The 13,987-nt window shown below is 39.7% G+C and overlaps 1 long non-coding RNA gene across 9 annotated transcripts in view; it reads right to left on the bottom strand.

The window, feature by feature from the left end:
- LOC143442906 (uncharacterized) overlaps positions 1-13,987 on the bottom strand; it is a 139,810-nt gene that overhangs the window by 111,228 nt on the left and 14,595 nt on the right. For 3 of the 9 annotated variants that reach the window (XR_013111522.1, XR_013111533.1, XR_013111524.1), the window contains one exon: positions 9,920-10,005. The exons of the other annotated variants lie outside the window; for them this stretch is intronic. This is a non-coding gene — a long non-coding RNA (uncharacterized LOC143442906). The remainder of the gene's footprint in view (positions 1-9,919; positions 10,006-13,987) is intronic. 9 annotated transcript variants of the gene reach the window in all.

Below are 13,987 nucleotides of genomic sequence, written 5' to 3' on the forward strand. Positions count from 1 at the left end.
GACCAGCATTGATTGCTCTTGTCCCTGTTTTGAACTGTATGTGCCTAACAGTACTGCTTTGGGTCTCTTCTCCATGTTCAGACCCACTGCCACACATTTCTCTCTGCACACTGGTTTTTACAGCACCTTGACATTTTGATAAATTGCATTTTCAAGGTATTTTAAAATATTTTTCTGGAGACATCTTTGATTTGCATGTTTTGTGGTTTTTTAATATCCCATTAAACTGTTTGGGGATTCTGCACGTGCCTTTTTGCTACTGATTTCTATGTCAGTTCCCTGCAGTCTGAGGCATGTTGTCTTTGGGTTTCCCTGCAACTTCCTTCTTAAGCTAGAATCTGATTCTTGAAAGTCAGCTCTCCTTCATTTATTTTCTTGGACTCTGTTAATATGGTGCTAAAATATTAGATTCTGGAAGTCTCCTATAACAGTGCAACTAAGTGTCAGGGTTTTAGTGGGCCTTGTCACTGGTTCACCACTTGAAGTGTTTATTGGACTTGTAGACGTATTTGTTTCTAGGCAGAAAGGATATATTTGTCCCCCCAAAGCAAATGCTGGTAAAAATAGATTTCCCTGGGAATGCAGGCGTGTCTCTGAGTATTTCCTAACTCTCTCTTTTTCCTTGTAATTTGAGATAGCCATCCCCCATTCCATGCCCCCATCTCCATTCCTCTCCCCATTGCCCCACTGATCTTCACAGAAAGAAACCAGTGGTGTTCCTAAAGTTAAAAACTTATTAAAGTTTAGGATCCCAAAGCTACTGAGTGTTTAGAACTTTTGAACTTTCCAGTCAGTCCACACTAAACCTCCAGGAATTTGTTAACACTATTCTTTAAATTTTCTTACCAGATATTTTCCCTAGCAACTCTGGCTCTGGTAAACTGAGAGCAAAGAAGACTCTATATTCCCAATCTCTCCATGTTTGAAACTTCAATTCTCAGATGGGCCTAAGAAACACTGGTGTTTTGTGTTTGTTTGGAGTTTCTCTTTTCTGTGAGGGGCAAAAAGAAAAGGACCTTCAAGCTCTTTATACGTCCTTGCCAAACCCAAACATTATAGTTTTAAAAAAAAAATTGACAAGATCCAGGCAGTGGTGGTGTATTCCTTTACTCTCAGCAAAAACAGGCAAATTTCTGTGAGTTCAAGACCTGCCTGGTCTACAGATCAAGTTCCAGAAGAACCAAAGTTACCAGGGGAAAATCCGTCTTAAAAGGCAAAATAAAACAAAACAGCAAAAGAATTTGACAAATGTGCATTTTTATCTTTAGTTAAAAGCACTTCGGCAATTCGTTACACTTTATATGTGTGCATGTATGTCATTCCTGATTACTGGCACCCCGCCCTCTCATCTTCCTTTCATTCCTCTTTCTCCCCTTCCCCCTTTACAAGTCCTTTCTCATATCCATATTTTTTTTTTTGCTTTGTTTTGTAAGTCAATGACTTTAACCAGGGCCAGATATTTAAAACTACATGTTTGTCAATCTCAGGATTGAGTGTTCAACCCTGAATAGGACTAATCCATGTATATATTTTTTAGTGAAGCTTACAAATGTGTTTCATGACAAGAAAATGTTTAACACAGTGACTTGGAGAAATGGCTCTGTGACTAAAAGTGTTTCCTGCTCTTCCAGACAACCTGAGTTCAGATCCCAGCATCTATATTGGTGGATTTGCAGCCACTCGTGACTCCAGTGCCACCAGATCCAATGCCCTCTTCTGGTCTCTATAGATATTTGCAAACAGGTGGAAGTCACATACACAGAGAAGCAAACATAAGTATAAATAAAAAAATAAACTTAAGTTTTGAGAGAAAATGTTTAACACAATATCAAATAGAACAAAAATGGTATGTCAGAAATAATAAACCAATAAACTGCTGGTTTAGAAAATATATAGGCATTAGCATGCTCGTATGTATACAGGAAAAAAAAAGGAGCCATCTCGTAGTTATGTAACATCTAACTAAGTACTTGTCATGGCATTCTTGTGATTTTTTTAAAAAAGTTGTTCAAATGTGTTATATTAAGCACATATTTTATAATAGGAGAGAAATAATAAATGCCATCTTTAAAGACAAAAGGAAATTTTCAAATGAGAGGAATAACAAATGGTTATATGTGGGGTTTTTCAGGCCTGAGGGATGGGGCTACTCTGTGCTCAGATCAGGAAGGGAATTTCAGAAGCACTCCCACCTTGTGATATTAGAAAGCTCTCACCAGAAGAGGCAAATGGAGGCCAGCTGGGTCAAGGCAATGGAAATAACCTTGGATATAAACCCTCTTCCTCTCCCTACCTCGAGGCCCTCCTCCTCTAGGAATCCACATTCATGGCCATAGCCACATTTCACTCAGCACCACCTTCACTGTGCCTCTGCGTCTACAGTTTCTGTAGCCATGTCTCTAGCAAGAAACTGACAGCCAGCTAGCAGAAAATTCTCCAAGGGAGTTTTTTCTAAAGAACAGAAAGCAAAGCCAGACAGAGATCTTCCAGCCTATTTCCACACATGATAGATTGAATGGGAACTGCATTTATGCAGGCTCCCTAGGAGACTCTACTGTCCAACTAAGATAAGGAATCATTACCCTGCGTCATTCCTCAGAACAACTGAAACAAAGTTCTGCTCATTTTCTGAAGAGATATTAATACTATTTTTTTTACTTACTTCAGAATCATTTTTATTGTGAAACTGTCAGCAATTTCCTGTCACATTCACTGTCAACCATGACTCTGGTACAATGCTGTTCTAAAACAGGCATTCAATACATATTTTAAGTCAAAGAAAAAATAAATATGCATACAGATCGGAAAGAATAGAAAAAAGACATATTCCCCAGAGACTAAAATGCATGCCATGTCATTGAATAATTCTGATATGTGACATTTATTTTAGGTTTTTTTTTTTTTAGATTATAATTACAAGTTTACTTCCTTTTCTTGGGTCCCTTCAAACTCTCCCATCTACTCCTTTCACTCTCCTTCAAATTCATGGGTATGTGACATTTACTAGTGTCTTACAATTTACAAACTGATTTCTCAGTTGTTACTGAAGTCCCTACAAACACACAACAGAAATATTGTTTATTATCATCATCATACTGATTTAAATTGGCAAGCCTAATTAATTAGAATAATTACCAAACCCAGACTCTTTGTCTTGTCCAAGTGCATAAGCTCAAAGTCAAGTCTTAAAAAACTAGAAAAAAAAATAAGAAAGAAAAAAAAACAAACTCTCATTACTTTCTCACCACTTTTCAAAAGTATTCTTTTGAGTAGAGAAAAATGTTGTTCTCTTAATTTAGACTGAGGGCAAAAATACTAGGGGTGGAAATAAATTTCTCGTGAATAATACACTGTCACTGAGCTGGCCAGTGATAAATCTTTAAAGACTAGAGAATCATTCCAGTCTGGTCACACAAGATAAATGTTTGCATTTGGCGAGGGAAGCAAAGGATGTTGATAGCAGCTGAAGACCCAGGAGTGTCCAGAAGATGTTGTCATTGCCTTTGGTGACTCCATCTCTGTGGTGATTAATTGAAACTCTTTACATGGGGATATTTAATCTCTGAGTTTGGGAAGTAAAATTTAAACATACAAGCAATAGATGAAATTTCTCATCAAAGACAAGATCTGTCAGTGACTCTGATCCAGAGTGTGTGTGAATGGAAAGGATTAGCACAATAAGGTGGCAGAAAAATGTGGACGGCCACCCCTCAGCTTACCCCCAAACACTAATTTCTGATGAGACTTTCAGAAAAGATGAGTCAAACAGTCAGTAATATTCCTCCCTGAAAGATAATGTAATCAGGGATTAGACAGAGTTTAAACATGATGTCATGGGGGAATACATACTGGAAAGAGGTTCTTTCCATAGCATTCTGAGGTTCTCCTACCACTTTCCTATGATACCATTTAATAACTGTTGAGTCTATCAGAGTCTAGGCGACTCAACTCTTCAGACAAGGTAAATTACGTAACATCTAATTGTCAGCACTGGGCCTCCTCAATTCCACCTCCCACGCCCTCTTCTCCTACTGATCATCAGTTAACTGTGAACTTTGTCAGCCAATCACATTACTTATTTCCTGGGCTATGGCCTCAGTTTTCATTTCTAATTTCTTTTTAGCTGGAGGGGGGATGAGTTGAGAATAGAAACTCATGTAATGGTTTCTTCCTTTCCTTTTTATCCCTATTTCTCCCTGTGCCTCCTTCGAAGAAGATGTGATCAAACTGGTTCCCAGATGAAGTCCTTTCAAAAGTTTCCTGTTATTTTGAAAATGTAAAAGGGTATGTCAAGTTGCTTCCATGCCTCTCACGTCTTTTAAACAGCCCCCAACCTGCCTGTCACATCTTACGGCACGTCTTGCAACCTCCACTCAATGTTTCCTGAGTCCTGTTGGCTCTTTGCCCTCTTCTCTACCCCTCCTATCTGCATCCCTCTACTGCGTTCTTCAGGTCATTGTTTGCAGTGCTTCGATGGTTTCCTCTGCATGAACTACAGCAGGACCATATCCCCCAGGTTTTTCTTAATGGGGAGAGGGCAAAAAAATAAAATTTCTTCTTATCCCTGTGACTGTGAAACTCAAGATTTGGTAAAGTTAAGTATATAAGTTTATAGAAAGAAAGATATTTTAAGCAATGTAATTCTGCTCACTTGACGTTTTCAAATGAATAGTTCAGGCCAGCTTCCTTATGGAACAATGATTATGTCTGCTTCATCATTATGAGACTAGATCACATATAAAGCCATTTGGGGATTATGTATCATCTTTACAAACCTCTATCAAAATCTGCTCTGTGTCAGACACTGACTTTGGTATTAGAAAGACAACTTGATGATGGCCCTGGCCTTGCCATCAGGATACTCAAATATCATTGGAAGAAAAAAAGATGTAAACCTCTCAATGTAACAGAGATTGTGTACTTTCAAAAAAGTAGGTATGTTAAATGGAGTTCTCTAGATAAACAAGACCAGTAGATGGAATATGCAGCTCTAGTTTACTTTCCATTCATATGATTTAAAAAAAAATACTGGCCAGAATTATTTGAGAAGAAAAGGATTTATTTGTCTAACATATTCCAAGTCCCAGTCCTTTGAAGGAAGCCAAGGCAGGAGGAAATCTACATAGAACCCTGAAGTAGGAACTGAGGCCAAAACTGGGGGGGGGGGGGGGGTGTAGAAACTGAAGAAGGGGCCATGGAGGAACACTTCTTACTGGCTTGCTCCTTGTGGCTTACTCACCCTGATTTATTATACAGTCCAGGACCACCCATTCAGGAATGGCACTTCCCACATCAATCATTAATAAAAAAAAAAAAAAAAAAAAAAAAAAAAAAAAAAAAAAACCTACAAATGTGCTTGTAGGTTTCTTTTGCCAGGTAACTCTAACTTGTGATTGTGACAAATTGACAAAAAACTAACTAGGACACACACACAAACACACACACACACACAAACACACACACACACACACAGGAGAATGTATTAGATTGGCTTAAACTATTGGAGGCTTGATGGTTCAATAACAGCAGGTTGCATATCATAAAGTCAGAGAACATAATAGTTGCTCAATCAAAGAGCTGAAAGACACAAAGCAAGGGTAAGCAATAATTCAGATCAAGTCTGAGGGTGAAGTCCTAGAATCTCCTTGGAGAATCACAGGTATAAGTCTACACTGAAAAGCCTAAGAATCAGGAGTCCTATGTCCACAGTGAACAGCAGCAAAGGAATATTTATTTTCTCAGAAAGAAAGGAGCTTGTACATTCTGGCTGGCTCTCTCTTCAACTTCTGCTGCATTCAAGCCTTAACCCATTGCATAGTGATGCTCTTGATCAAGTCACAGGCAGCCAAGAGGAAGGGCTCTTCCACACTGGACAAAGCCTGAGCACTAGGAGACCTCAAAGCCCACCTACACAGTGACACACTTTTTCCAACAAGGTCACATCTATTCCAAAGAGGCCGCACCTCCTAATAGTACCACTTCCCTTGAGCCAAGCCTATTCAAACCACCACAGGTATCCGCCTTCACCTTCAATTAGTGATGCTATGCTCTGTAAAAACAGACTGACAAATAATTTTATAAGTGCCGTGCTAACATGCTTCAGGATACCACACCAGTAGGCTATTCTCCAGTGACAAACAAACAAAGCTAGACGCTAACATGATAGATAATAGATTTTAGCTAGCAATAACTAATGTTGTATGCACAAGAGTACAACATGACTTAATTTCCATTTATGTAGAAATGACAATTTTTTTTAAAGAATATGGGGATAATGAAGGGCTGAGTGTGGCCTCAAGAGATTCAAAGACAAGAAAAACTAAAAACTGGTTAGTCTATATAAATACAATTAGGTCATCTGTATCTGCTGTAAGGAGCCAGGGTTACAGGTGATTGTATGTACTGGACATAGGTGCTGGGAGCTGAACTCTCCTTTCAAAGAGCAGTGCACACTGGGAATCACTAAGCCATCTCTATACTCAGGCAGCTGGTCACATTGTGGCCTCAGCCAGGAAACACAAAGCAATGCAAATTCATGCTAAGATAGACATTTTCTTTTTATTAAAAAGAAACTCCAGCCCATGGACTCCAGCCCATGCAATGGTGCCACCCACATTCAGGGTGTGTCTTCACACCTCAATTAACCTAAATAATCCCACAAAGAATGACCACAGGCTTCTAACTTAGGTGATTCTAGATCCTGTCCTATTGCTAATCCATTTTAACCATCACAACTTTATGATATTCCTCTAGGGAACATTAGATTTTATGCCCAATTTAATAGATCAGTAGGATTAGAGAGACTAATGAACAAAATTGGCTGGTCTCTAAAACCAGGCTTACCAGATTCAAGTCCTACTGTTCTTTTGTCCTGTTGTCACAATGTTGGCCTGTGGAGGATGGCTTTGTTCAGTCATATGATAAATTTCTGTTCTTTGTTTCTTGATCTGCCAAAATGCACTCTATGCTAACTAACTAAGCCCTGCAGCTTACCAAATGGGTCCAAAGTGCCTTTTTCACTCTCCATCTCTCCTCCTGCATCTGAGACTCACTACTTGCCATCTGGCAAGGGAGCCTAACAGCTCTTTCAAACATGGAGCAATTCTGTGGTAGTCTGCCTCAAGAAAACCCTACCCAAATAAGATTAGGTTAATATTGTCTATCCTGACAACTCTGGCTTCTTAGTGTTGACATGCCAGCATCTGGGGGCTTCCTTCACTCTGAGCCAGTTAATAAAATAGGATCTCCAAGATGCCACATTCAGTAAGAGGAACCCTCCTATCTTGAGGACATAGATATTTCATGGTCCATCCACAATATTTTCATCACAGAAATCTGGAAATCTGACAGCCAGAAGATCATGCTAGCATCACCCAGGGCCCTGAAACTATAGTCTGTGTCCTCTCCAGGAGCCAACTTGTCAGGATGGGATTTAAGGTCAGTGTCATAATTAATATTCTATTTCTGTGAAGAGACACCATGGCCACAGCAACTCTTATATAGGAAACCATTTAACTGGGGCTGGCTTACAGTTTTAGAGATTTAGTCCATTATTGTCAGTGCTCAGGCAAACATGGTGTTGAGAAAGGTATCAAAAGTTCTACATCCAGATCTACAAGCAGCAGGGAGAGAGAGAGAGAGAGAGAGAGAGAGAGAGAGAGAGAGAGAGAGAGAGAGAAGGAAGATAAAGATAAAAAGGGAGAGGGAGAGGGAGAGGGAGAGGGAGGAGGGGGGAGGGGGGAGGGGGGAGGGGGAGGGGGGAGGGGGAGGAGGGAGGAGGGAGGAGGGAGGAGGGAGGAGGGAGGAGGGAGGAGGGAGGAGGGAGGAGGGAGGAGGGAGGAGGGAGGAGGGAGGAGGGAGGAGGGAGGAGGGAGGAGGGAGGAGGGAGGAGGGAGGAGGGAGGAGGGAGAGGGAGATATAGATTGGGCCTAATTTGAGCATTTGAACTCTCAAATGCCATCCATGACACACTTCCTCCAACAAGGCTAAACCTACCCTGACAACACCAGATGTTTCAATCTTTTCATATAATGTGACTGCCTATGTGGGCCACTTTCATTAAAACCATCACAGGTCTCCCCCCCCCCCCAAAAAAAAAAACAGTAATCTTAAAAAAAATATCTCAGATGGTAAGCCTGAGGGATGCCAACTATCAACTCTGACCACATTGATTACCTGCTAGAAGGTTCCCACTACTTCCTACTTGATGAAAATATAACATCTTGTTTTAAGTATAGGCATTGTTTCTCCATTCAGAAAGTCTTCTATAAGACTCACCCAATCAGGATGGGATCTCTTCATGTGCCTGCTCATTGCCTCTATGCCTTCATTGACACACCTCTCTCTGCCTTTCTGACCATGTGCTATCATCCCTTTTACACTTCAGTTTCCTTGCTAGTTCTGTCACACAGTCTGTAGCTTTATCCCCAAGGAAACATCTGACTTTAAAAGGCACTCCATAGTCACTAGCTGACACATTGGGTGAAAAGCTGCTTAGCATGTCTCAAGGAGCAGGCACACGAGACTCTGTAAACAAAACTATATCCATCTTCTTCTTGCTCAACCTTAGGGCTCCTGAAAAATTCTCCCCAAGCCAACTTTTTCACAGGACTACATGTCTGCTTAGAGACACCAAAATGTACACACACACAGTCAGTCTTTCCTGAGGTTTCCCCTTTCTCTTTCCAGCCCAGTGGTGATCCTAGGGCCAGTAATCAATCTCATAGAACATACTAAGAATGAATCTTCCAAATATTCTAATGCTGATAGCAAGGAGACTGTGGTCCTCTGGAGTCCTTACCATGAAAGAAGACATTACAGAGCTCTGACATGTTGCGACCATCAATCTCTTTATTCCATTCGGTGCTTCAGCCTTTGGTTTCATTCAGGACCTCTACATTGTTTAAATTATTTCACTGGCTCCCTCAATTCACATTTGCCTAATATTTCTTTGTGAATATTTTTGGCATGTACTTCCTTTTCTATTGCTGTTGTTTCATAAATACCACAGAAATGGTATTTTTCTTCCCAGATCATTCTGAGTTACAGAGCGCTGGCAGATGTATGTGCACATGCCTCTCAAGATATATGTATTCATATCTTTCCATTCCAGACAGGGTGTCAGGTTTTATGCTAAGAGACTCTGCCAAAGCACGAGGTTGCCCGAGGTGCAATGATAAACAAGGTCAGTAGCTTGTCAATATTTAGTGAGAAAGAGGCTAGAAACATCTGCTTTGAGCACAGATCACTGAAAAATGAAACCTAGATGATGAATGTTCTGTCTTTATTTGAGTTTATCCAGGCTTTAAAAGAAACCCCACAAGGCAGGTAGACAGAGCAGGAATCCATCACCACCCTTCAGACACTTTACCTAAAGTAGGTAAGAGCAGCGGTCCCACACTGGGTACATAGAGTATGGGAGGAAACGGTAAATGGTCTATGCACTGGACAATGTGTTCATTTGTGGATGAGGGAAATTGCTTTTTAACTTTGGCCTCATCAATACCAATAGAATAGAATTCAAATAGTCAAGAAGAAAAATCAAATGAGAAGTAGATCTGCCCCTTTCCTCTCCTGGGCTTTTGGCATTTTTCCCCCCACAATGACCCGTGAGTAACTATGAAAAGCCTTTTAGATTGACACGAGAGTGACTGTAACTTTATTTTACATAAATACAAATTACATACTCCATTCCCAGAGTTACTACATGTTCTTCATGATCTCTTACATATTATTCAATGTCAAGGCAATGAAATGGAGTTCACTGTTTGTAGTACAAACAATTTAAGCTTATCCCTGACTAATTTACAAATAAATGAGACTTAGACTGACATTAATTGGCTTTGACAATTACTGGAGATCACCCCTAATCTACTCTTCTACCTGGATACCTCCCCAACTGTGTACATGAGATACTTGCTGTTTCTCCTGACTATGTGCTCATGGTTCCTCTCCCCTCATGGCAGGTTTCTCCTCCTTCTCCTGGTCTCTCCTTTAACCAGCTCACTGTAGAAAATAGTAAGTAGTAAGTCAGTGTTGTTGGTATAAAAGTAGATTCTAACAATAGAGAGGTAGACAACTGCCCAGCTATTTATGCTGCTTAAGACATATTGTAAATATAAAGGCTATACGTGTATTTTCCTTCCAGGAGCTCAATAACCAAAGGTGAGGTAGAAGCCCTGAGCCAGGATCATTAATAATTTCTACAACTGTCCTTGACACCTGCACTCTACATTGGACATAATCTGACATCATTTCTTGTTGATTGATGTATACTAGCCATACGTAACAATGGGTAGCATTATGAAAGACAATGTCCTTGATCCATGCTTTAAAATGCCTTATGTCACTTTCATTTCTTCACTTACAGAAGCAATACTGCAGTGAACATCCCTGTGTACATCTTTGTAAACTTGTGTTCTGTATTTAGGAAAAACTTCCAAAAATAAAATTGCCAAGTCAGATTGCACATGTATATTTTTATCATCATTGCCAAAATAACTCCCTAAATACATTTTACTACTTAATTATCCCACTAGCAACATAGAGGGCTTTCTATTTCGAGCCCTTCTTCATGTCCCCAAGAAACACTGGGCATCAAGACACCTAAAAGTCGTGATGAATCTGATGAAATATCTCACTTTTGCTCTTTGCATTTCTTTCCCTTCAAATGCAGATTTGCATTTAATGTATACAATTCACTTTTCTCTTCCAGTACATTTTCTAATTATGGCCTTTGCCCACTTTTCCACGGAGTTGTAATTTCCTTAGTAACACCTAAACACTATGTACTAAGGAAATTAGCGTCTTACATTTATGAATGTGTCCTTGTTTAGAAATGGTATTCATGTCATATACACAGGATTCCTTTAATTCTTGATCAATTGGTATATATGAAAATATTTTTATTGAAACAAAATCCTAATTTATACATCTCTATGTTGTTTTAATATTACAAAGATAAAATAATCTGGTAGAAGAGAGCCAGGCAGTGGTGGCGCACGCCTTTAATCCCAGCACTTGGGAGGCAGAGGCAGGCGGATTTCTGAGTTTGAGGCCAGCCTGGTCTACAGAGTGAGTTCCAGGACAGTCAGGGCTACACAGAGAAACCCTGTCTTGAAAAAAACCAAAAAACCAAAACAAACAAAACAAAATAAAAAAATCAAAAAATAATCTGATAGAAGAGAAGCACACTTTGTATCTAAAAATTTCAGCTCAAAACTTTTTAATCACTACTGGTAGAAGAGGCAAAATGTTATAGTGGCTTTAAATACTATCCCTTAGAGCCTCTGGTCATCTTCCACTTTGTCTCTGGTATTAACAATGTGGCTTAGTATGGCCAATCAGACAACCTGATATTTTTGATCCCTCTAATGTTGCTATAAGACTATGTTCTAGTTACACTAAGACATAGGACAAAGCTGGATTATCTCTGCCAATTCTCCAAACAAGCGTAAGAACGCAGATAAGACTAGTAAAGCTATTCAGCTGCCTGACAACATATGAGCAGTAATAAGTCACTTAGTGGAGGGATGGGTTGTTGCAGCAATTCTATTGTACTACCTAGATGTTTGATCTTATTACACCCCAGTTTTCAAAGATAAATATTAAGAATTGGTGATAAATAGTCTTATGTCAACTTGACACAAGCTAAAGTCATCTGTGAAGAGTGAGCCTCAATTAAGAAAATTCCTCCATAAGATCTGACTGTAAAGGCTTTTTCTTAATTAGTGATTGGTGGGGGGGAAGGGCCCAGTCTATTGTAGATGGTACTTTCCCTTTGATGATTATCCTGGATTCTATAAGAAAGCAGGCTAAGCAAGCTATTTGGAACAAGACAGAAAATAGCACCCCTCCATGGCCTGCTCCTGACTCCAGCCTTCTGCCCTGTTAGAGTTCCTAACTTCCTTCAGTGGTGAACAGTGCTGTGGAAGTATCAGCACTTCTCTTCCCAAGTTTTATTGGTCATCATCATTGCATTAGAAACCCTAACTAAAACAGGATTACCTCAGCGGTTGGGCTCATTACAAGATGCAAAATCATATTTATCTCAGTAATAGGAACTGTAGAGTTCCTGCCATCCGTAAGAAAAACTCTATCATAGGTAGTGTTTGGAAATCTCAGCAGCTGGTTCTGCAACCCTAAGACATAAAGCAGTTGCTACTAGACACCATTGTCTTCACAATCATCTGCCTTGGATCCCAGATATTCCTAGAGGTACCATACATCCTTGAGCAGCTTGCTTAGCCTTTCTGGCTTCCCTATGGTTCTCTGCAGCTACATTTCCACCTGACATTTTCACTCAGCTCTTGAACATACCGGGACTTCAAATATTTTGTTCTAAGAAGCTTAAATCATCCCAGGTCCTGCCTCTGAATCCCGATGATCCCTCATTCTTAGAGTCATATTTCTAAAGCACAGATTGGCTAAGCAAAAAACCACTAAGCTTCCAGTGCCTCATCCTAGACTTGTGGAAGAAGTCCAGGATCTGGTACCAGCCATCCACAGCTTATTCAACTTCCCTGGCCTCTTTCCGTTCCACGTGTGTGAGGTTTCATGCACAGCTCACCAGATACAGCTGCCATTGTCTCTAGTCTTTTAGATTTGCTGATTTCTCTGCTCTGGGTTAAACTTCCCATCACCAACTCCCTACTTTGCCTGGTCGGTATCAACCCCTAGGAAGTTTTTTCTAACACAGGATTTCAGACTGTGGTCTTTATGTTTATTTGGGTCAAATGGTAGGGTGATTGCTCTATACTAAAGGATGTTTAGCAGGACACCTCTCTGGCTTCTGCCCACTACACTGTACAAAGACTCCTCCAAAGATAGGGCAAATAAAAATATCTATAGGTGTTACTAAATATATTGGCGTCAGAATCATTCCCGTTGAAACCCAATCCCAACCCGGTTTAAAGCAAATTCAGTGTTGTCAGACCTCCTAGGTCTAATTCTGTAGGAACAATTATGACACTTCACAGTAAGCATCTGCTATCAGTTCAGTTTTTCCATAAAAACAGACTTCTGAGAACAAAAGGCACGCCTTTGATATTTGTGTGCTTTATGTTTGCCTGTTTTCAAGAACAGGGAAAATATTTAATAAATATTAGTCAATGGTGTGTATGTGTTATGCAATATAATGTAAATGTAACATTTTATATATTATATATTTGTTATGTTTAGCAATGTAGACATCTGGGTCTGTGTTATAATTACATAAGGATATTTTTAAATATAAGTTCCTAGGTACATACCCAAACACATACTGAATAATTATATCAGTGGTTAGATCCCAGGCATGTTTCCTGATTAAACCACAAAGTGATTATGAGTTCACTGACCAAAGGGAACATAGTAAGACCAGCAGTGGACAACTGATAATACCTTTGGAGACTATCTGGCAATATCTATCTTCATGGTTGTAAAAAGATACTCATTCCTTCAGAGCTATGCTTCTACCCCAAATGTAAAGTGTTTTATTATAAGGTGACTTAGGGCAGTTCCCAAGACACATCCAGAAAAGCTTATAAATCCCTACATGCATAACCCCAGCCAGTCTAAGTTAGTCAGCATCTATGAAATATTTCTTTCCTATCCAGGGCATTTGAATCTTCCCCGTTTTCCTATTCTGTGGCCTCTAATAGCTACCCATGCATGGCCTTTTCCTCCACTCACCACAGACGGTTGCTTTCACAATCCCGCTGATTGACAATAGCCTTCACTTCCACTAAAACTCAGGGAATTCTATAGTAGAATATTATACTGCCCATTTGCCCCTAAAGAAATTAGATAGCGTCCTGAGCTAAGGTAATCTTATTTATGTATTCAAAAGTATGCTCCAATACAAAGCAAAGTATGTATATAACTTTAGTGTAGATGTATCTGACAAAAATCTCTTTATAACAGGGCTAGGAAGATTAGACCAGAAATAATGAACTACAACCAGGCAATCAGAAAGCAAAACAGTAAGGACATACATGGTCTAGAAATG

This window comes from Arvicanthis niloticus, chromosome 1 (assembly GCF_011762505.2).
Source record: "Arvicanthis niloticus isolate mArvNil1 chromosome 1, mArvNil1.pat.X, whole genome shotgun sequence".
Lineage (NCBI taxonomy): Eukaryota > Metazoa > Chordata > Mammalia > Rodentia > Muridae > Arvicanthis > Arvicanthis niloticus.